The sequence below is a fragment of the Mustela lutreola genome, chromosome 18 (assembly GCF_030435805.1).
Source record: "Mustela lutreola isolate mMusLut2 chromosome 18, mMusLut2.pri, whole genome shotgun sequence".
In the NCBI taxonomy this organism is placed as follows: Eukaryota; Metazoa; Chordata; class Mammalia; order Carnivora; family Mustelidae; genus Mustela; species Mustela lutreola.
In genome coordinates this window covers 1,495,926-1,516,485 of record NC_081307.1, presented here as the reverse complement: position 1 = coordinate 1,516,485, position 20,560 = coordinate 1,495,926, and the positions used below count along the sequence as shown (strand labels likewise).

At 43.3% G+C, this 20,560-nt stretch overlaps 1 protein-coding gene and 1 pseudogene across 3 annotated transcripts in view; both read right to left on the bottom strand.

Moving 5' to 3' along the window:
- Nucleotides 1–20,560, bottom strand: part of LOC131820358 (conserved oligomeric Golgi complex subunit 2-like) — a 263,130-nt gene that overhangs the window by 88,575 nt on the left and 153,995 nt on the right. The window lies entirely within an intron of this gene.
- On the bottom strand, nt 9,635–9,751 carry LOC131820718 (U6 spliceosomal RNA; annotated as a pseudogene).

The window sequence follows — 20,560 nt, the reverse complement described above, 5'->3', positions numbered from 1 at the left end:
TCCGAGTTCATCGTAGGCGCCTGGTGGCTAGCGCATGTCTGCCCCAGCGACAGGTGGCCAAGGAGCTGCTTTCTCCTTGGGCCTAGAGGCTCAGGACAGCCATGCTTTCTGCCCAGACTCCTTCCTAAGAGTGGAGCACGTGTACTACCCTACTCATCCCCTCCTCTCTCCGTAGCTGCCAGACTTCCTTCTCTCGCACTGGGAGCGGGTGCACTTGTATTGCCACCGGCCGCTGTTCCTGCCAGGGCAGGATCTTCTGCTTCCCTACTGTTTACCGACCACAAGGCCAATGGCTCTTTCTGTTCTCCTGGGGCGGCGTGTTGCGCCTTCCCCAGATGTGCTCCATGGGAGTGTGGTGACAGATGTGTCCCTTTCCTTAAGGTCCTTTCAGATGTGCAACCACGTTTCTCTCTCAGGCAGAGGGGATGCTAGGGCAAAGAGAATTTCGCTCCATGCGGGTATCTTCCACCGTGCTGCGCAGACTAGCTCAGGCAAGAAGCAGCAGCATCCCCAAACCCAACTGTGATTTTCCAACGAATGCTGTGCTTTCCCAGAGAAGAGGCCCGGGCAAAGAGCCTTTCGCTGTATGCGGGATTCTCCCACTGTGAGACTGGGCTCAGGCAACCAGCAGCAGCAACCCTCAGTACCAACTCTGATTTCTCAGCAAATGTGTGATTTCACAGAGGCTTTCGGCTTGGAACGAACCGCACTTCGCCCCTGCTTACTCAGCAAGACTTGGTTCGCGTCAGGGAAGAAGAGCTGCGGGAGAGCTGGTGCCACTTGGGCCTTGCTTTCCCGGGCTCCATGTTCGCGTCCTTGGTCACCCTACCAGACCGAACTACGCATACACAGCTGGAACCCTGCAGTAGCGTGCATAGGCTAGGATGGCACCCTATGCACACTACCATCTCCCAGTGTAAGCATCGCTTGGCCTTTTACTCTGGCACTCGCAGACCTGCGGTCTAGGCCAGTGCTTTCCCCACAGGAAAGGAAAGGTGAAAGGATCTCTACACACCGCCCGTGCACTGAATAGGGAGCTTTGGGGGACTGTCACCACTCCTTCTCCTTAAACCCCGTGCCTCCACAAAGCTTCAACATCCTGGAGGAAGACGGCATCTTACTCCACATTATTTCAGCGAGCTTTTCCTGCATGCTCAGCTTAGGCGCCTGGTGGCTTGCTCATGTCTGCCCCAGGGACAGGTGGCCAAGGAGCTGCTGTCTCCTTGGGCCCAGAGGCTCATGAAAGGCTTGCTTTCTGCCAAGATTCCTTCCTAAGAGTGGAAAACGCGGCCTACCCTTCTCATCCCCTCATCTCTCCATAGCGGAAAGGCTCTCTCGGCACAGGGAGCAGGTGCACTTATATTGACACCGGCCGCTGTTCCTGCCAGAGCAGGCTCTCCTGCTTTCCTACTGTTTACCGACCACGAGGCCAATGGCTCCTTCTCTTCTCCTGGGGCGGCGTGCTGCGCCTTCCCCAGACGTGCTCCATGGGAGCATGGTGACAGACGTGTCCCTTTCCTTAAGGTCCTTTCAGATGTGCAACCACGTTTCTCTCTCAGGCAGACGGGATGCCCAGGAAAAGAGGATTTCGCTCCATGTGGGTTTATTACACCGTGCTGTGGAGACCAGCTCAGGATAACAGGAGCATCCCACAGACCCACCTCTGAAATCCCAAAGAATGCTGTGCTTTCCCATAGGGGATGCCCGCGCAAAGAGGCTTTTGATCTATGCGGGTTTCTACCATTGTGCTGCAAATACTAGGCTAAGGCAAGCAGGAACAGCCGCCCACAGAACCACTCTGATTTCCCAGCGACAGCTATGCTTTCGCAGAGGTATTCAGCTTGGCGCAAACCGCACTTCGCTGCTGCTTCCTCAGCAAGGCTTTGGTCGCTCGCTCTGACGCGGCAGGGAAGAAGAGAGCTGGTGCCTCTTGGGCCTTGCTTTCCCAGACTCCAAGTTCACGCCTGGGATTCACCTTGCTAAGCCGAACTTAGCAGACACAGTCACAACCCTGCAGCAGCGTGCGTGGCCTAGCATGGCACTCTATGCCTATTACCATCTCCTGGGGTAGGTAAAGCTTTTTCTTTTGCTCCCGCGCTCAGGCAGACTTGCGGTCTCATCCAGTGCCTTCACCACAGGAGAGAGGAGGCGACAGGATCTCTGCACACGGCCCGTGCACTGGGATGGGGAACTGTTGGGGACTGTCTCCACTCCTTCCCCGGCACACCCCCTGCCACCCACATCGCTGCCACATCTTGGTGGATGAGGGCATCTGACTGCCCGTTTCTCCATGGGGTTGTTTCATCGAGTTAAGCATATGGCACCTGGTGGCAAGCCCAAGTCTGCCGTTGGGACACGTGGCCAAGGAGATGCTTTGCCCTTGGGACCAGAGGCACAGGACAGGCCTGCCTTCTGCCCAGACTCCTTCCGCAGAGTGGAGCACGCGACCATGCCCTAGTCGTCCCCTCATGTCTCCTTAGCAGCCAGGCTTCCAACTCTCTGCACAGAGAGCGGGTGACACTTGTCTTGCCACTGGCCTGCTGTTCGTGCCACGGCAGGCTATCCTGCTTCCCGAGCGTTTCCCGACCCCAAGGCCAACGGCTCCTTCTCTTCTCCGGGGCGGCGTGCTGTGCCTTCCCTACACTTGATTCCCTCTCAGGCAGAGGGGATGCTAGGGCAAAGGGTATTTCGCTCCATGCGGGTATCTTCCACCGAGCTGCGGAGACTAGCCCAGGCAAGCTGCAGCAGGATCCCCAAACCCAACTCTGATTTCCCAAGGAAGGCTGAGCTTTCCCAGAGGATATGCCCAGGCAAAGAGGCTTTCGCTGTATGCGTGTTTCTCCTACCGCGAGGCTGGGCTCAGGCAAGAAGCAGCAGCCCGCAGAACATTTCTCAGCGAATGCTGTGCTTTCGCAGAGGCTTTGGCTTGGAGCGAACAGCGCTTCGCTGCTGCTTCCTCAGCAAGGCTTGGTTCGCGTCAGGGAAGAAGAGCTGCGGGAGAGCTGGTGCCTATTGGGCCTTGCTTTCCCGGGCTCCATGTTCGCGTCCTGGGTTCACCCTGCCTGGCCGAACAAGGCAGACACAGTCGGATTCCTGCAGTAGCGTGCGTAGCGTAGGATGGCACCCTATGCACACTACCATCTCCCAGTGTAGGCATCGCTTTTCCTTTTACTCTGGCTCTCAGGCGGGCTAGGCCAGTGCTTTCCACACAGGAAAGGAGAGATGACAGGATCCATGCACACCCCCCGTGCACTGAATAGGGAGCTTTGGGGGACTGTCACCATTCCTTCCCCTTAAACCCAGTGCCTCCTCCAAGCTTCCACAATCTGGAGGAAGACGGCATCTGACTCCCCGTTATTTCAGGGACCTGTTTCTGCGAGTTCATCGTAGGCGCCTGGTGGCTAGCGCATGTCTGCCCCAGCGACAGGTGGCCAAGGAGCTGCTTTCTCCTTGGGCCCAGAGGCTCAGGACAGGCATGCTTTCTGCCCAGACTCCTTCCTAAGAGTGGAGCACGCGCCCTGCCTTACCCATCCCCTCCTGTCTTCGTAGCAGCCAGGCTTCCGTCTCCCTGCACAGTGAGCGGGTGCACTTGTATTGCCCCCGGCCGCTGTTCCTGCCAGGGCAGTCTCTCCTGCTTCCCGACCGTTTCCCGACCACAAGGCCAACGGCTCCTTCTCTTCTCTTGGGGTGGCGTGCTGCGCCTTCCCCAGACTTGCTCGGTGACAGACGTGTCCCTTTCCTTAAGGCCCTTTCAGATGTGCAACCATGCTTCTCTCTTAGGCAAAGGGGTGCTAGGTCAAAGAGGATTTTGCTCCATGTGGGTATCTTCCACCATACTGCAGAGACTAGCTCAGGCATTCAGCTGCAGCATCCCACACATCCGATTCTGATTTCCCAATGAATGCTGTGCTTTCCCAGAGGAGATGCCCGGGCAATAAGGCTTTCACTGTATGCGGGTTTCTCCCACCGTGAGACTGGGCTCAGGCAAGCAGCAGTAGAGCTCGCAGAACCGACTTTGATTTCTCAGCGAATGCTGTGCTTTTGCAGAGGCTTTGGCTTGGAGCGAACAGCACTTCACTGCTGCTTCCTCAGCAAGGCATCAGTCACGTCAGGGAAGAAGAGGTGCGGGAGAGCTGGTGCCTCTAGGGCCTTGCTATCCTGGGCTCCAAGTTCACATCCTGGGTTCATCCTGACAAGCTGAAATAAGCAGACACAGCCTCGACCCTGCATTAGCGGGCGTGGCCTAGGATGGCACTCTGCTCACAATGCCATCTCTCGGCGTAGGCAAGGCCTGCACTTTTGCTCTGGTGTTCAGGTGGACAGGGGACTAGGCCAGTGCCTTCCCCATCCTTGAGGAGACGCGAGAGGATCACTGCACACCGCCTGTGCCCTGGGATGGGGAGTAATGGGTAACTGTCCCTGTTTTCCCGGGACACCCCCTGCCTCTGCCAAGGCTGCCACATCCTGGAGGAAGACGGCATCTGATTGCCTGTTCCTCAAGGAGGTGTTTCTGCGAGTTCAGGGCCGGGAGCTTGGTGGCAAGCCCACGTCTTCCCTCTGGACAGGTGGCCAAGGAGATGCTGTCCCCTTGGGAAAAGAGGCACAGGACAGGCCTGCCTTCTGCCCAGACTCCTTCCTCAGATTGGAGCACACTACCCTGCCCAATCGTCCCCTCATATCTCCTTAGCAGCCAGGCTTCGTCTCTCTGCACAGGGAGCGGGTGACACTTGTCTTGCCACCAGCCCACTGTTCCTGCCAGGGCCGGCTCTCCAGCTTCGTGACCGTTTCCCGACCACAAGGCCAACGGCTCCTTCTCTTCTCCTGGGACAGCGTGCTGCTCTTTCCCCAGACAGGATCCTGGGGAGCCCAGTGACAGACATGTCCCTTTCCTTAAGGCTCTTTCCACAGGCGCAACCACGGTTCACTCTCAGGCAGAGGGGATGCCCAGGCAAAGAGGATTTCGCTCCATGCAGGTTTATTACACCGTGCTGTGGAGTCTTGCTCAGGCAAGCAGCAGCAGCATCCCACACTCCCGACTCTGATTTCCCAAAGAATGCTGTGCTTTCCCAGATGGGATGCCTGGGCAAAGAGGCTTTCACTCTATGAGGGTTTCTCCCGCCGTGCTGCGAATACTAGGATAAGGCGAGCAGCAACAGCAGCCCACAGAACCGACTCTGATTTCCCAGCGACTACTATGCTTTCGCAGAGGTTTTCAGCTTGGCGCGAACGATACTTCGCTGCTGCTCCCTCAGCAAGGCTTTGGGTGTTCGCTCTGTTGCGTAAGGGAAGAAGAGCTGTGGGAGAGCTGGTCCCTCTTGGGCCTTGCTTTCCCGGGCTCCATGTTGGCGCCCTGGGTTCACCCTGCCAGGCCGAACTAAGCAGACACAGTCACAACCCTGCAGCAGCGTGCATGGCCTAGGATGGCACTCAATGCACACTGCCATCTCCCGGTGTAGGCAAGGCTTGGCATTTTGCACTGGCCCTCAGTCGGACTCGTGGACAAGGCCAGTTCCTTCCCCACAGGAGAGGTGAGGCGACAGGATCCCTGAACACCGCCCATTCACTGGAGGGGGAGCTTTGGGGGATTGTCCCCACTCCTTCCCCGGCAAACCCCTGCCACCGAAAACGCTGGCACATCTTGGAGGAAGATGGCATCTGACTGCCCGTTTCTCGAGGGGGCTGTTTCTGCGAGTTCCGGGTATGGCGCCAGGTAGGTAGCCCAAGTCTGCCCTACGGACAGGTGGTCAAGGAGATGCTGTCCCCTTGGGAGCAGAGGCACAGGACAGGCCTGCCTTCTGCCCAGACTCCTTCCTCAGAGTGGAGCACGCGTCCCTACCCTAGTCGTCCCCTCATGTCTCCTTAGGAACCAGTCTTTGTCTCTTCGCACAGGGAGCGGGTGGCACTTGTATTGCCACCGGCCTGCTGTTCCTGCCACAGCAGGCTATCTTGCTTTCCGACCTTTTCCCGACCACAAGGCCAACGGCTCCTTCTCTTCTCCTGGGGCGGCGTGCTGCGCCTTCACAGACTTGCTCCTGGGGAGCGCAGTAACAGACGTGTGCAACCACGCTTCTCTCTCAGATCTCAAATACACAACATAACCCTACACCTAAAGGAGTTGCAGAAAGAACAACAAAGAAAGCCTAAACCCATCAGGAGAAGAGGTATAATAAAGATCACAGCAGAAATCAATGAAATAGAAACAAATAAACAAACAAAGTAAAACCACATAAAACCAACAACAACAAAAAACAATAGAACAAATCAACGAAACTAGGAGCTGGTTCTTTGAAAGAATTAATAAGATTGATAAAGAAAGAGAAAGGACCCAAATAAATAAAATCATGAATGAAAGAGGAGAGATCACAAGCAACACCAAAGAAATACAAAGAATTATAAGATCATACTATGAGCAACTCTACGCCAACAAATTCAACAATCTGGAAGAAATGGATACATTCCTAGAGACATATAAACTACCACAACTGAACCAGGAAGAAATAGGAAACCTGAACAGACACATAACCAGTATGGAGATTGAAACAGTCATCAAAAATCTCCAAACAAACAAAAGGCCCGGGCCAGATGGCTTCCCATTTAATCCTACCAAGCATTTAAAGAAGAATTAATTCCTATTCTCCTGATACTGTTCTAAAAAAATAGAAATGGAAGGAAAATTTCCAAACTCTTTTTTTTTCTGAGGCCAGCCATCACCTTGATCCCCAAACCAGACAAGGATCCCATCAAAAAAGAGAACTACAGACCAGTATCCTTGATGAACACGAATGCAAAAATTCTCACCAAAATACTAGCCAATAGGATTCAACAGTACATTAAAAGGATTATTCACCACGACCAACTGGGATTTATTCCAGGGCTACAAGGTTGGTTCAACATCTGCAAATCAATCAATGTGATACAACACATTAATAAAAGAAAGAACAAGAACCATATGATTCTCTCCATAGATGCTGAAAAAGCATTTTGCAAAGTGCAGTATCCCTTTATGATTAAAACTCTTCAAAGTGTAGGCATAGGGGGCACATATTATCAATATTATCAAAGCCATCTATGAAAACCCACTGCAAATATCATTCTCAATGGCGAAAAACTGAATACTTTTCCGCTGAGGTCAGGAACACGGCAGGGATATCCGTTATCACCACTGCTATTCAACATTGTACTAGAAGTCCTAGCCTCAGCAATCAGACAACAAAAAGAAATTAAGGGCATCCAAATTTTGCCAAATTGGCAGAAGAGAAGTCAAACTATCCCTGTTTGCAGATGATATGATACTGTATATGGAAAACTTAAAGGACTCCACTCCAAATCTGCTATAACTTGTATAGGAATTCCGTAAAGTGTCAGGATATAAATCAATGAACAGAAATTGGTTGCTTTTTTTTATACCAACAAGACTGAAGAAATAGAAATTAAGAAGTGAATCCCATTTACAATTGCACCCAAAACCCTAAGATACCTAGGAATAAACCTAACCAAGGAGACACAGAATCTATACTCAGAAAACTCTATAGTACTCATGAAAGAAATTAAAGAAGACACAAAGAAATGGAAAAATGTTCCATGCTCCTGTATTGGAAGAACAAATATTGTGAAAATGTCTATGCTACCTAAAGCAATCTACACATTTAATGCAATCCCTATCAAAATCCCATCCGTTTTTTTTTCAAAGAAATGGGACAAATCATCCTAAAATATATATGGAACCAGAAAAGACCTCGAATAGCCAGAGGTATATTGAAAAAGAAAGCCAAAGTTGTTGGCATCACAATTCCAGACTTCAAGCTCTATTACAAAGTTGTCATTATCAAGATAGTAGGGAACTGTCCCCAAAACAGACATAGATCAATGGAACAGAATAGAGAGCCCAGAAATACACCCTCAACTCTATGGTCAACTAATCTTCAACAAAGCAGGAAGGAATGTCCTATGGAAAAGAGACAGCCTCTTCAACAAATGGTGTTGGGAAAATTGAACAGCCACATGCAGAAAAATGAAGTTGGACCATTTCCTTACACCATACATGAAAATAGACTGGAAATGGATGAAGAAGCATAATGTGAGAAAGGAATCCATCAAAATCCTTGAGGAGAGAACAGGTAGCAACCTCTTTGACCTCAGCAGCAGCAACTTCTTCCTAGGAACATCGCTAAAGGCAAGGGAAGCAAGGGCAAGATTGAACTATTGGGATTTCATCAGATCAAAAAGCTTTTGTTTGCACAGCAAAGGAAACAGTTAACAAAGCCAAAAGATGACTGTCAGAAGTTATCTGGGAGAAGATATTTGCAAATGACATACCAGATAAAGGGCCAGTATCTATCCAAAATCTATAAAGAGCTTATCAAACTCAACTCCCTAAGACCAAATAATCCAATAAAGAAATGGGCAGAGGACATGAACAGACTTTTCTGCAAAGAATACATCCAAATGGCCAACAGACACATGAAAAAATGCTCCACATCACTCGGCATCAGGGAAATACAAATCAAAACCAGAATGAGATACCACCTCACCCCTTTCAGAATGGCTAAAATGAACAAGTCAGTCAATGACAGATGCTGGCGAGGATGTGGAGAAAGGGCAACCCTCCTACACTGTACGTGGGAATGCAAGCTGGTGCAACCACTCTGGAAAACAGCGTGGAGGTGCCTCAAAAAGCTGAAAATAGAACTAGCCTATGACCCAGTGATTGTAGTACTGGGTATATACCCTAAAGATACAAACGTGGCATTCTGAAGGGGCATATGCACCCAAATGTTTATAGCAGCAATGTACACAATAGTTAAACTATGGAAAGAACCTAAATGTCCTTCAACAGATGAATCAATAAATAAGATGTGGTATATATGTACAATGGGATACTATGCAGCCATCAAAAGAAATGAAATCCTGCTATTTGTGATGACGTGGATGGAACTAGAGGATATTATGCTTGGCGAAATAAATCAATCTGAGAAAGACAACTATCATATGATCTCCCTGATATGATGAAGTGGAGATGCAACATAGGCGGTTTTGGGCGTACGAAAAGAAAAATAAATGAAGATGGGATTGGGAGGGAGACAAACCATAAAAGACTGAATCTCACAAAACAGACTGAGGGTTGCTGGGGGGGGTGTTTTGGGAGAGGATGGTGGGGGTATGGACATTGGGGAGGGCAGGTGCTATGGTGAGTGATGGTGAGTGCTGTGAAATGTGTAAACCTGGTGATTCACAGACCTGTGCCCCTAGCGATATAAACACATTATATGTTTATAAAAAATTTAAAAAAATAATTTAAAAAATCCATTAAAGAAAAAGCACATATTGCAAGCCCAGAGCTAATCTCATATTCAATCAAAAAAGTTTCAAAGTTTTCCCCATAAAGATCAGAAAAAAGACAAGTGTGTCCACTTTCACTACTCTCATTTGACATAGTACTGGATGTCCTAGCCAGAGAAACAAGGAACACAAAGAAATAAAAGACTCCAAAAAAAAAAAAAAAAAGGAAGAAGTAAAATTTTCTTTTTTTGGATAACATGAACTTACATGTAAAAGAATCCTAAAAACTTCACAAAAATTTTTGAATAAACAAATTTAATAAAGCTGCCAAATACAAGATCAATATATAAAAGACAAGAATTTTGTTTTGTTTCATTTTTTTAACAGTTTTTCATGTCATCCTTGCTCAATGATCATGCTAATCTTCTATGCATGATTCCAATTTTAGTATATGTGCTGCCAAAGTAAGCACAAGACAGGAGCATTTTAACACTCTAATGATGAACTATCTGAAAAAATAAAGAAAACAATCTAATTCACAATAGCATCAAAAATAATAAGATACTTAGGAAAAGATTTAACTAAGAAGATGAAAGATCTGTACCCCATAATCTATGATATTGATAAAGAAATTGAAGGAGACACAAATGGAAAGATAGCTCATATTTATGAATGGTAAGAATTAACATTGTTAAAATGTCCATACTACCGAAAACCATCTGTAAATTCAATTCCTAACAAAAATCCAATGTTAGGGGTGCCTGGGAGGCTCAGTGGGTTAAGCCACTGCCTTCGGCTCAGGTCATGATCCCAGGGTCCTGGGATCGAGCCCCGCATCAGGCTCTCTGCTCAGCAGGAAGCTGCTACCTCTTCTCTCTCTGCCTGCCTCTCTGCCTGCTTGTCATCTCTCTCTGTCAAATAAATAAATAAAATCTTTTTTTTAAAAAGATTATTTATTTATTTATTTGACAGAAATCACAAGTAGACGGAGAGGCAGGCAGAGAGAGAGAGAGAGGGAAGCAGGCTCCCTGCTGAGCAGAGAGCCCGATACGGGACTCGATCCCAGGACCCTGAGATCATGACCTGAGCCGAAGGCAGCAGCTTAACCCACTGAGCCACCCAGGCTCGCCAATAAATTATCTTTAAAAAAATCCAATATTGTGTTTTTACAGAAGTAAGTAAAGAATCCTAAAATTTATATGAGACCATAAAAGACAACAAATAAAGCAGTTCTGAGAAAGAATGAAGAAGTGAAATTACACTTCTTGATTTGAAACTATACTACAAAGCCCTCATGCTCAAAACAATAAAGTATACTGGCATAAAAACAGACCAATAAACAAGTAGAACAGAATTGAGAGTCCAGAAATAAATTCTTTTATACAGTCACCTAATATTTGTCAGGGGCCAACATATGTAATGGGTAAAGATAGTCTGTTCAGTAAATGATATTTAAAACTGAATAGTCACATAAACCAGCATGAAACTGGAACCTTATATCACTCGTAAATCTTAACTTGAAATAGATTAAAGACTTAAATGTGATGCATGAAACTAAATTTCCTAAAGGAAAACATAGGAAAAATTCTCCTTGACATTGGTCTTGCCAATAGTTTTTTGGATACCAGACCAAAAACACAAGCAAAAAAAGCAAAAATAAATAAATGGTATTACATAAAACTAAAGTTTCTGCATTGCCAAAAAAAAGGGGGGGGGAATGACAACACAATCCACAGAATGGAAGAAAATACTTACAAATCTTATATCTGAAAAGAGGTTAATAACCAAAAGATACAAAGAGAAAAAAATATATAATTAAAAAAACAGCAAAAGGATCTCAATAGACTTTTTTTTTCAAAAAAGTTATATAAATGACCAACAGGAGCATTAAAAAGTGCTCAATGTAAAAAACTCAGGGCAAAGTCATTATGTTGTTGTTTTTGTTTACCTCTGAAAAACACAGCAAGATATTACTACCTATTAGAATATATACTACCAAAAAATTAAAACTAACAAATTTTGGTAAATATTGGGTAAAATGGGGAACTTAGGCACTGTGATAGGGATATAAATTTGTATGGAAAACAGTATAGAGACTATTCATATTATTAAAAGTAAAATTACCATATGATTCAGTAATCCCACTTCTAGGTATATATCTAAAGGAAACAAAGTCACTATTCGAAGACATATCTGCACTCTTATGTTCATTATAAAATTATTAACTCTAAGCAAGAGATGGAAATAATTTCAGTATCCATTAATGGATGAATGAATAAAATAAGTATGGTAAATATATACTATGGAATACTACCATGAAAAATTAAGAAATACTGCCATTTACAATACCATGGATGGATCTTGAAGGTATTATACTAAGTGAAATATTTCAAAGATTTTATATATTTTTTAATTTATGTATTATGATATCCCTTACATAAAGAATCTGAAGGAAAAGCAAACTAATGGAAACTTAGAGTTGAGTTGACAAGGGGTGAACCTGGGGTGGAATAAGGTGGTCAAAGGGCACAAACTTGCATTTATAATAGGAAAAAGTTCTGGGGATCTAATGTACAGCATGATGGTCATAGTTAATAATATATACATACTTTTTTAAATTGTGCTTCCCTTTATTAAATTTTGCATATATCACATTCTTACAAGTTGAAAGTTTATAGCAATCTTGTATAAAATAGGTCTGCTGCCACCATTTTTCTAACAACATTTGTTCATTTTGTGTCTCTCTGTCACATGTTGGTAATTCTTGCAATATTTCAAGTTTTTTCATTATTATTGTATTTGTTATGGTGATCTGTGATCAGTAATTATGACCCACTGAAAACTCAGAACTAGTTTACTTAAGGTATATACATTGTTTTTCTTTAAAGACATAATGCTTTTGAACAGTACAGTATAGTGTTTATTTTTTGTATGCACTGGGAAACATAATTTTTTATTTGCACTGGGAAACCAAAAAAAAAATAATTATGATTTGACTTAGTTTATTGAGATAATCACTTTATTGAGGCGGTCTGGAACAAAACCCACAAGACCTCTGAAGTTTATCTCTACTGTACTATATACATAAAAGTTGCTAAGAGAGTAGATCTTAAAATTCCTTACCATACATGCATAAAAAACAGAGGCAACTATATGAGATAGTAGATGTATTAACATTTTTATGTAGATTATATTGCAATACAGATGTATACCAATTTATCAAATTGTACAAAATTAACACAATGTTAAAAGTTTGCAGTGTTATAAGAAATAATTTCTTAAATTTACAAATTATAATATGTCAATTATTTTTCAATAAAGCTGGAAAAAACTTTTTGTAGAATTAATCTATTTTTCAAAAAAGGAAGTAAGGAAGTAGAAACTGCAACTAACTCTGAAATAATAGAATACAAAATCCATTTTAGTTATATACACTGTGAAAAACACTATTAGTTAGTTTACAATGAAGGAATACTTATGAAGCATGAAGGATGGTCTATAAATAAGGATGAAAGAGCTCAGTTTTTTTTTTAATTTTCAAATTAAGTATTTTATTTTTATTTTATTTTATTTTATTTTTGATCCAGCACTGTCATTTTTTTTAAATTTATTTCAGCATAACAGTATTCATTATTTTTTCACCACACCCAGTGCTCCATGCAATCCATGCCCTCTATAATACCCACCACCTGGTACCCCATACCCCAACCTCCCACCCCCCCGCCACTTAAAATCCCTCAGATTGTTTTTCAGAGTCCATAGTCTCTCATGATTCACCTCCCCTTCCAATTTCCCCCAAGTCCCTTCTCCTCTCTAACTCCCCATGTCCTCCATGCTATTTGTTAGACTCCACAAATAAGTGAAACCATATGATAATTGACTCTCTCTGCTTGACTTATTTCACTCAGCATAATCTCTTCCAGTCCCATCCATGTTGCTACAAAAGTTGGGCATTCCTCCTTTCTGATGGAGGCATAATACTCCATAGTGTATATGGACCACATCTTCCTTATCCATTCCGTCCATTGAAGGGCATATTGGTTCTTTCCACAGTTTGGCGACCGTGGCCATTGCTGCTATAAACATTGGGGTACAGATGGCCCTTCTTTTCACAACATCTGTATCGTTGGGGTAAATACCCAGGAGTGCAATGGCAGGGTCATAGGGAAGTTCTATTTTTAATTTCTTGAGGAATCTCCACACTGTTCTCCAAAGATGCTGCACCAACATGCATTCCCACCAACAGTGTAAGAGGGTTCCCCTTTTTGCACATCCTCTCCAACACACTTGTTTCCTGTCTTGCTAATTTTGGCCATTCTAACTGGTGTAAGGTGATATCTCCATGTAGTTTTAATTTGAATCTCCCTGACGGCTAGTGATGATGAACATTTTTTCATGTGTCTGATAGCCATTTGTATGTCTTCATTGGAGAAGTGTCTGTCCATATCTTTTGCCCATTTTCTTTCTTTTTTTTTAATTTTTTATTTTTTATAAACATATATTTTTATCCCCAGGGGTACAGGTCTGTGAATCACCAGGTTTACACACTTCACAGCACTCACCAAATCACATACCCTCCCCAATGTCCATAATCCCACCCCCTTCTCCCAAACCCCCTCCCCCCAGCAACTCTCAGTTTGTTTTGTGAGATTAAGAGTCACTTATGGTTTGTCTCCCTCCCAATCCCATCTTGTTTCATTTATTCTTCTTCTACCCACTTAAGCCTCCATGTTGTATCACCACTTCCTCATATCAGGGAGATCATATGATAGTTGTCTTTCTCTGCTTGACTTATTTCGCTAAGCATGATATGCTCTAGTTCCATCCATGTTGTTGCAAATGGCAAGATTTCATTTCTTTTGATGGCTGCATAGTATTCCATTGTGTATATATACCACATCTTCTTGATCCATTCATCTGTTGATGGACATCTAGGTTCTTTCCATAGTTTGGCTATTGTAGACATTGCTGCTATAAACATTCGGGTGCATGTGCCCCTTTGGATCACTACATTTGTATCTTTAGGGTAAATACCCAATAGTGCAATTGCTGGCTCATAGGGCAGTTCTATTTTCAACATTTTGAGGAACCTCCATGCTGTTTTCCAGAGTGGCTGCACAAGCTTGCATTCCCACCAACAGTGTAGGAGGGTTCCCCTTTCTCCGCATCCTCGCCAGCATCTGTCATTTCCTGACTTGTTGATTTTAGCCATTCTGACTGGTGTGAGGTGATATCTCATTGTGGTTTTGATTTGTATTTCCCTGATGCCGAGTGATATGGAGCACTTTTTCATGTGTCTGTTCGCCATCTGGATGTCTTCTTTGCAGAAATGTCTGTTCATGTCCTCTGCCCATTTCTTGATTGGATTATTTGTTCTTTGGGTGTTGAGTTTTCTAAGTTCTTCATAGATTCTGGACACTAGTCCTTTATCTGATATGTCATTTGCAAATATCTTCTCCCATTCTGTCAGTTGTCTTTTGATTTTGTTAACTGTTTCCTTTGCTGTGCAAAAGCTTTTGATCTTGATGAAATCCCAGTAGTTCATTTTTTCCCTTGCTTCCCTTGCCTTTTGCGTTGTTCCTAGGAAGATGTTGCTGCGGCAGAGGTCAAAGAGGTTGCTGCCCGTGTTCTCCTCAAGGATTTTGATGGATTCCTTTCGTACATTGAGGTCCTTCATCCATTTTGAGTCTATTTTTGTGTGTGGTGTAAGGGAATGGTCCAATTTCATTTTTATGCATGTGGCTGTCCAATTTTCCCAGCACCATTTATTGAAAAGGCTGTCTTTTTTCCATTGGACATTCTTTCCTGCTTTGTCGAAGATTAGTTGACCATAGATTTGAGGGTCTATTTCTGGGCTCTCTATTCTGCTCCATTGATCTATGTGCCTGTTTTCATGCCAGTACCATGCTGTCTTGATGATGACAGCTTTGTAATAGAGCCTGAAGTCCAGAATTGTGATGCCACCAACGTTGGCTTTCTTTTTCAATATCCCTTTGGCTATTCGAGGTCTTTTCTGGTTCCATATAAATTTTAGCATTATTTGTTCCATTTCTTTGAAAAAGATGGATGGTACTTTGATAGGAATTGCATTAAATGTGTAGATTGCTTTAGGTAGCATAGACATTTTCACTATATTTATTCTTCCAATCCAGGAGCATGGAACATTTTTTCATTTCTTTGTGTCTTCCTCAATTTCTTTCATGAGTACTTTATAGTTTTCTGAGTATAGATTCTGTGTCTCTTTGGTTAGGTTTATTCCTAGGTATCTTATGGTTTTGGATGCAATTGTAAATGGGATTGACTCCTTAATATCTCTTTCTTCTGTCTTGCTGTTGGTGTAGAGAAATGCAACTGATTTCTGTGCATTGATTTTATATCCTGACACGTTACTGCATTCCTGTATAAGTTCTAGCAGTTTTGGAGTGGAGTCTTTTGGGTTTTCCACATATAGTATCATATCATCTGCGAAGAGTGATAATTTGACTTCTTTGCCGATTTGGATGCCTTTAATTTCCTTTTGTTGTCTGATTGCTGAGGTTAGGACCTCTAGTACGATGTTGAATAGCAGTGGTGATAATGGACATCCCTGCCGTGTTCCTGACCTTAGCAGAAAAGCTTTCAGTTTTTCTGCATTGAGAATGATATTTGCGGTGGGTTTTTCATAGATGGCTTTGATGATATTGAGGTATGTGCCCTCTATCCCTACACTTTGAAGAGTTTTGATCAGGAAGGGATGTTGTACTTTGTCAAATGCTTTTTCAGCATCTATTGAGAGTATCATATGGTTCTTGTTCTTTCTTTTATTGATGTGTTGTATCACATTGACTGATTTGCGGATGTTGAACCAACCTTGCAGCCCTGGAATAAATCCCATTTGGTCGTGGTGAATAATCCTTTTAATGTACTGTTGAATCCTATTGGCTAGTATTTTGTTGAGTATTTTTGCATCTGTGTTCATTAAGGATATCGGTCTATAGCTCTCTTTTTTGTTGGGATCCTTGTCTGGTTTTGGGATCAAGGTGATGCTGGCCTCATAAAATGAGTTTGGAAGTTTTCCTTCCATTTCTATTTTTTGGAACAGTTTCAGGAGAATAGGAATTAGTTCTTCTTTAAATGTTTGGTAGAATTCCCCCGGGAAGCCGTCTGGCCCTGGGCTTTTGTTTGTTTGGAGATTTTTAATGACTGTTTCAATCTCCTTACTGGTTATGGGTCTGTTCAGGCTTTCTATTTCTTCCTGGTTCAGTTGTGGTAGTTTATATGTTTCTAGGAATGCATCCATTTCTTCCAGATTGTCAAATTTATTGCCATAGAGTTGCTCATAGTATGTTCTTATAATAGTTTGTATTTCTTTGGTGTTAGTTGTGATCTCTCCTCTTTCATTCATGATTTTATTTATTTGGGTCCTTTCTCTTTTCTTTTTGATAAGTCGGGCCAGGGGTTTATCAATTTTATTAATTCTTGCAAAGAACCAGCTCCTAGTTTTGTTGATTTGTTCTATTGTTTTTTTGGTTTCTGTTTCATTGATTTCTGCTCTGATCTTTATGATTTCTCTTCTCCTGCTGGGCTTAGGGTTTCTTTCTTGTTCTTTCTCCAGCTCCTTTAGGTGTAGGGTTAGGTTGTGTACCTGAGACCTTTCTTGTTTCTTGAGAAAGGCTTGTACCGCTATATATTTTCCTCTCAGGACTGCCTTTGTTGTGTCCCACAGATTTTGAACCGTTGTATTTTCATTATCATTTGTTTCCATGATTTTTTTCAATTCTTCTTTAATTTCCCGGTTGACCCATTCATTCTTTAGAAGGATATTGTTTAGTCTCCATGTATTTGGGTTCTTTCCAAACTTCCTTTTGTGGTTGAGTTCTAGCTTTAGAGCATTGTGGTCTGAAAATATGCAGGGAATGATCCCAATCTTTTGATACCGGTTGAGTCCTGATTTAGGACCGAGGATGTGATCTATTCTGGAGAATGTTCCATGTGCACTAGAGAAGAATGTGTATTCTGTTGCTTTGGGATGAAATATTCTGAATATATCTGAGATGTCCATCTGGTCCAGTGTGTCGTTTAAGGCCTTTATTTCCTTGCTGATCTTTTGCTTGGATGACCTGTCCATTTCAGTGAGGGGAGTGTTAAAGTCCCCTACTATTATTGTATTATTGTTGATGTGTTTCTTTGATTTTGTTATTAATTGGTTTATATAGTTGGCTGCTCCCACGTTGGGGGCATAGATATTTAAAATTGTTAAATCTTCTTGTTGGACAGACCCTTTGAGTATGATATAGTGTCCTTCCTCATCTCTTATTATAGTCTTTGGCTTAAAATCTAATTGATCTGATATAAGGATTGCCACTCCTGCTTTCTTCTGATGACCATTAGCATGGTAAATTCTTTTCCACCCCCTCACTTTAAATCTGGAGGTGTCTTCGGGCTTAAAATGTGTTTCTTGGAGGCAACATATAGATGGGTTTTGTTTTTTTATCCATTCTGATACCCTGTGTCTTTTGACAGGGGCATTTAGCCCATTCACATTCAGGGTGACTATTGAGAGATATGAATTTAGTGCCATTGTATTGCCTGTAAGGTGACTGTTACTGTATATGGTCTCTGTTACTTTCTGATCTACCACTTGTAGGCTCTCTCTTTGCTTAGAGGACCCCTTTCAATATTTCCTGTAGAGCTGGTTTGGTATTTGCAAATTCTTTCAGTTGTTGTTTGTCCTGGAAGCTTTTAATCTCTCCTTCTATTTTCAATGATAGCCTAGCTGGATATAGTATTCTTGGCTGCATGTTTTTCTCGTTTAGTGCTCTGAAAATATCATGCCAGCTCTTTCTGGCCTGCCAGGTCTCTGTGGATAAGTCAGCTGCCAATCTAATATTTTTACCATTGTATGTTACTGACTTCTTTTCCCTGGCTGCTTTCAGGATTTTCTCTTTGTCATTGAGACTTGTAAATTTTACTATTAGGTGACGGGGTGTGGGCCTATTCTTATTGATTTTGAGGGGCGTTCTCTGAACCTCCTGAATTTTGATGCTCGTTCCCTTTGCCATATTGGGGAAATTCTCCCCTATAATTCTCTCCAGTATACCTTCTGCTCCCCTCTCACTTTCTTCTTCTTCTGGAATCCCAATTATTCTAATGTTGTTTCGTCTTATGGTATCACTTATCTCTCGTATTCTCCCCTCGTGGTCCAGTAGCTGTTTGTCCCTCTTTTGCTCAGCTTCTTTATTCTCTGTCATTTGGTCTTGTATATCACTAATTCTTTCTTCTTCCTCATTTATCCTAGCAGTTAGAGCCTCCATTTTTGATTGCACCTCATTAATAGCTTTTTTGATTTCACCTTGGTTAGATTTTAGTTCTTTTATTTCTCCAGAAAGGGCTTTTATATCTCTCGAGAGGGTTTCTCTAATATCTTCCATGCCTTTTTCGAGCCCGGCTAGAACCTTGAGAATTGTCATTCTGAACTCTAGATCTGACATATTACCGATGTCTGTATTGATTAGGTCCCTAGCCTTCGGTACTGCCTCTTGTTCTTTTTTTTGTGATGAATTTTTACGTCTTGTCATTTTGTCCAGATAAGAGTAAGTGAAGGGGCAAGGAAAATACTAAAAGGGTGGCAACAACCCCAGGAAAATATGCTTTAACCAAATTAGAAGAGATCCAAAATCGTGAGTGGGGAGAAAGGGGATAAAAAGAGGTTCAAAAAGGAAGAAAGAAAAAAAAAAAGAATTTTTAAAAAAAGAATACACCTAAGAAAAATGTAAAAAAGAAAAAATATATATATTAGATAAATTAGTATAAAATCGTTAAAAAAGTAAAAGGTAACAGTTAAAAAAAAAATTTTACCCGAAGGCGAGAAAAAAAAAATGAAAAAGAAAAAATTAAATTAACTGCAAGACTAAAAAAAATCACAGGAAAAAAGCCATGAGTTCCGTGCTTAGCTTTCTCGTCCTCTGGAATTCTGCTGCTCTCCTTGGTATTGAAACCGCACTCCTTGGTAGGTGAACTTGGTCTTGGCTGGATTTTTTGTTGATCTTCTGGGGGAGGGGCCTGTTATAGTGATTCTCAAGTGTCTTTGCCCCAGGCGGAATTACACCGCCCTTACCCGGGGCCGGGGTGAGTAATCCGCTCTGGTTTGCTTTCAGGAGCTTTTGTTCCCTGAGCGCTTTCCGTAGATTTCCGGAGGACGGGAATACAAATGGCGGCCTCCTGGTCTCCGGCCCGGAGGAGCCAAGAGCCCAGGGCCGCACTCCTCAGTGCGCGCTCAGAGAACCGCGCCCAGTTACTCCCGTCTGCCTGACCTCCGGCCGCGCTCCGAGCTCACCGAGCCTGCGACCGGTTCAAGGTAACACCGAGCTGTGAGCTGACTGTCGTCTCTGTCTCTGTAGCCGGCTTTCCCGTTCCAATACCCGCAAGCTCTGCGACACTCAGACACCCCCGATCATTCTGTGACCCTGCGGGACCTGAGGCCACGCTGACCCCGCGTGGGCTTCGCCCCGGTTTAGCCTCTGGAGCGATGTCCCTCAGCGGAACAGACTTTTAAAAGTCCTGATTTTGTGCGCCGTTGCTCCGCCGCTTGCCGGGAGCCGGCCCCTCCCCCCGGGGTCTATCTTCCCGTCGCTTTGGATTCACTTCTCCGCCGGTCCTACCTTTCAGAAAGTGGTTGTTTTTCTGTTTCCAGAATTGCTGTTCTTCTTCTCTTCGATCTGCCGATGGATTTTCAGGTGTTTGCAATCTTTAGATAAGCTATCTAGCTGATCTCCGGCTAGCTGAAGCAGTCTCAGCCTGCTACTTCTCCGCCATCTTGACTCATCCCCCCAGAGCTCAGTTTTAAGGTTTAAATTTAAAATCTTCTTTTGAAATACTAAACTGACCACCCAGTTTTCCAAACATAAATGTCTTAACTGCATGAATTTATTTCATACAACTCTATAATCTAGTTTCATAAGAAAGCAGCATGAAAATTTTGAATAAGACAGACTTGCTTAAGTTTCTTTATGTTCAACAGTAAAGGACACTTCCCTAAAAATAAATAGAAGAAAAATCAGCATATTTATTATGATAATTATTATTCATAATGAGATTCATATTGAATTAGAGAATATATATCCTCAGAGGGAGTAAAGTAAAATGAAATTTATTTTGGTAAATGTGTCTATGAATAGTCAATACAATGCCTCAATATAAATGAATATTATCATTTTGAACAATTTAATTACTATTATTAGAATTATTATAAGTATAAAAGTAGCTATCATTTTAGCATGGAATATGAGACTCTCATGCTCCA